Here is a 4,331-nt window from a genome sequence, read left to right on the forward strand (position 1 = left end):
AAAATCAAGATTTTTAAGTTGAGTGTAATGATGATTATTTGCAATTGTATATATATTTATCCAATATAATTAAAAATTACCTGTTCATGTATAAAAACAGAAGTTGATAGGCTGAAACTACCTGAAGCAGCAGAGCATAGCAGTTAAGGACACAAGTTTGAGAGCCCAAGAGTCAGGGTGTGAAACTGAGTGCCACTTCCTGTCTGTGTGACTAGGGTAAGCTAGACTGACTCTCCATCTCTCTGTGACTCGTTTCTCCTCATTTGTAGAATGGTGACAGTGATAGTATTTAGCTCACTGAGGTGTTGTGAGGTTCACATTCGCTGATAAATAGGAAAGCATGTAGAAGAGAGCTAGACACATAAGCTCTACATGATGTTTTCTGTTCTGAGGATCATCTTAGGTCATTCCTCACTTAGCACTCTATCAGTGACTAAAAGAAGTACTTAACAAGTGGATACACACACACACGCACACACACACATATTAATCATAATATTTTAATTGGATGAAATGACTATTATCAATACAAAGCATACATTTTAATATCTCATGTTAAAAAAAAAAAGGTCAGTGCTGTTAAGACATATATAAAGCACTAAATTTTCTTTCATTGGGAAGGCAGCTAGGCTCACCACTAAACCACCAATGCTTCTGCCTGAATTTTCTTTCATTTGAAGCGTAATATCTGTGTCAAAATTTTGTGAGAAAATAAAAAATACTCATCTAGTGAATATTATTTGATTGAATATTATTTTGACTATTACATTCTTTTGATTTTAGAGATATACTCTTCCTTAAAATGTGTTTTTGAAAATAACTTTTATTTTAGAATGTTTCTTTTTACCTTAACCATCACCTTTTTTCATCAATATGCAGTCTAAACACATACATCTTTATTTTCTTCCATATCATCTCTGAGGGAAATTAGTACATGTTATCTCAGGTGTGTATGTTTGTGTGTGTGGGGTTACATTTACTTGAAAATATGCACTTTTATTCATGTTAACTTAGAGCAAACACCAAAATATTAGCAGAGATTAACCCTGAGAGAGGAAGTTAAACATGATTTTTTTTTTCCATTTTGGAGTTCTTTTGTGTTTTTCTTTATATTCCCAAATATGTATTATAATCTAGGATTTCTTCCATAACATAAAAAAAGGTTACATTTTAGAAGACAGTAGTTGTTGTCAAACTCATAGTTCATTCAGTCTAAGGTCTTCAGAAATCATATATGGTTGCAAAGATTGATCAACATCACAGAGAGGAATACTTTCTCAAAGTCTTAATTTCACTTATTATTATGTTTCTCTGCATCATGCATTTATTAAGCACTTGGGAAATGATGTATTTTTTGAGCCATACTTTAAATTATTGGCAATGCCAATCTATGAAAAAGACAGGTATTTTTTTCCCCCATGAAGTGAGATCATTTTCAATCTGTCATAACATGTGCCCACACAGCTTCACTTTGAAAATGTAGCATTCACGTTTAGTCAGGGTAGATTATTCCTTTTTGACTTTTACAACTTTTATGTGGCTGCCAGAAGTCTTCTCGGCATTTGCTTTGAATTCTGTATTCAGTTTATCTCTCACTGCTTTTCCACAGATCTGGGAGTACCGGAGGTAGCTGAGTCCAGCCTGTCACCAGTATATCACCATGGTGTCACAAGAATGGAGCGCCTTGGGTCGAATTGCAAAGACGTGGTCAATGTCTTAGTGTGCAGCCAAGTTTGGGAAATGGTATTTTTAGCTTGCACTAATACTTGAATATATAAAATTAAGTACATAAAGCACTTGGGAAAATTTGGTCTGTTAACTTCATGTTATACTTTCTTGTTACTTAATGATGGTTAAGAATTCTGTTAGCCTCATAAGTGTGCTACCCATCGGGTCAAGAGATCTAATTTGTTTGAAACTTAACTCCCATTGTACCCTCTATATTTTAGTATTCCAATACTTGGTGATGTTATAGCCCCTCACAGACAATATTTTTTTAGGTCAAAGAGTGCCCAATATGTTTATTAATTGACTTACTTGGCTATTAATTCTCAGGGAGGCAGGCTGGAATTAAACTGTGTTCACTCTTATCTACCTGTCAGCTGATACCTTGCGAGGTATTTAGTATTGACTCTAAGAATGGATGTTTCCATGTGCTGGCTTTCCTGATATGTGCCCACCAAACCTGATCCATCCGAAGTCTTCCACACCTCAATTAGTGGTATCTCCATTCTCCTATAGTCTTGGTCTTAAACCTGTGGATTTATTTTTAATTCCGATCTTTCTCTCATCCATCTCTAGATCCAAAATCTATCCAAAATCTGACTTCTTCTCATTGCATTCACTTTGGTCTCAGACTCCTCCACTCTCACTTGGATCACCACAACAGCCTCCTGATTTCCTACTTCCATTCCTCTCCCCCTGCATTCTGTTCCCTCTACTGCAGCCAGAATCATTCTCTTGAAATGGATATTAGTTCACATCCTTCTTTTTCAAAACCGTTGACAGCTTTAATTTCATCCAGAGTAAAAAGTCAATGCCACCCAAAGGTCTACCTGATCTTGCCCTATACCCCTCTGACCTTTCCTGCTCCTACTCTCCCCAACTCCCTCCTCTCCAGTGATCTGGCCTCCCTGCTCTCAGTGAAGGCTGCAGGAGCCTTAGCACTTTTGCACTGTCTGTATATCCATACAGCTAAATCCCTCACTTCAAGATTTTACTCACATGTCGCCTTCTCAGTGGGGCTTACTTTACCATCCTTTCAAAATGTCAACCTCTATCTCCTTGCTAGACCTCTTGGTTCCCTTTTTCTTGTTCTATTTTTTTTTTCCTACAGAATGTATGACCTTCTGGAATATTATGTATATACATATATACACATACATACATACATATATATAATTTAGTTAGTTTCAGTCTATTAAAATATAAACTCCAAATCAGGTTTTCCTCCCCTCCCCACTGATTCATCCCAAGTGTCTAGTACAGTGCCTAAAACATATTTGTTGACTGAATGATTGAATTGTGTTCTGTTGACTGTGTAAAGTGTTCTTTTTCTGTTATTTGTAGTTTGAGTGTATGTTTCATTAAGGTGTAATTACCACTTTATTTCATCTATGCCTGCATTTTGCTTCCATTTTAGTGCAAGCTGTCATTGACCTTATTTGTTTATTGAGTATTGATGTGACCATACTGACTGTGTCTTTGCTTCATAATAAAAAATACACTGGTTAGGAGAATCAGAGGGATATGAATGTCAAGGCAATCTCAGATAATGGAAGCAATATTTGAATATGCTCTAAAATAGCAATGATAGTCATGTATTTAATAATCTAAGGGCTATTTAATTGATAAAGTGAGATTCTAGGTTCTTAGCTCTTCGCTGATGGAAACTGCTTTTAAGGTGAACTAACAAGATGAGAATTATTGAAACTGTTTAAAATTCACTTTTGTGCATGATAAAAAGCCTCAAACCACATAGTCACTCACAAAAATAAACTGTTTTATCATTAAAATTAATCAGATTCATAAATCTAATCCTGAACAAGATAAATATCATAGTGGTTGACCTGTATAAACAAGTAAATAAATACATAAAATAACAAATAAATGTTTTTATGTAAAAGGCACATTCATGTTAGATGGTGATAACATTTACTTTCCCTGATTATAATGTAACAGAAATGTTAAATATTCATGTTGACTAATTTTAACAAAAAGTGTAGTGTACGTATTATTCCATTTTCAGGTGAGGAAATGAAGGATTTCAGTCAGTTCCCTAACTAATGAATGAACAGGTGAAATCTGCGTGTCCTTTTCTCCACCTTCATGCTTTCAAATTTACCATTACCTTTCAACAATTTTCTTCCAGTAACCATACCTTCCTCTTACAAAATTATTGCTTTTTCTCATTTTCAATATTCTCTGATATCTCAGCTGTGACTTCACTTCTTCTGATGACTTTTGTCGTCACAGAACTTTAAAAAAATGTATTTTTCTTCTCTAGTTTAGACCTTGTCATGCTCTCTACCAATATAGCATTTAAAGCTAATGATTAACTGACATTCTGAATATAGTTCCTTTTTTAATTATAGTTTTATTGATGTATAATTGATACACATTAAAATGCTCACATATAAAGAATGTTAGTTGATAAAGTTTGACAAACATATGCCAGTGAAACATCACCATAATCACCATAATAAACGTATTCACCAACCTCAAAACTTTCCTTGTGTCCTGTGTCTACGTTGTGCCTCTCCTTCCCTGTCCCCTACCGACGACAACCTTGATCTGTAACTGTAGAATAATTTGCATCTTTCTAGAACTCT

At 34.8% G+C, this 4,331-nt stretch overlaps 1 pseudogene; it reads right to left on the minus strand.

Moving 5' to 3' along the window:
- Positions 1-1,399: 1,399 nt before the first annotated feature.
- On the minus strand, positions 1,400-1,662 carry LOC123619231 (ATP synthase F(1) complex subunit epsilon, mitochondrial pseudogene; annotated as a pseudogene).
- Between the last annotated feature and the right edge of the window lie 2,669 nt (positions 1,663-4,331).

Source organism: Camelus bactrianus, chromosome 13 (assembly GCF_048773025.1).
Source record: "Camelus bactrianus isolate YW-2024 breed Bactrian camel chromosome 13, ASM4877302v1, whole genome shotgun sequence".
Taxonomy (NCBI): Eukaryota; Metazoa; Chordata; class Mammalia; order Artiodactyla; family Camelidae; genus Camelus; species Camelus bactrianus.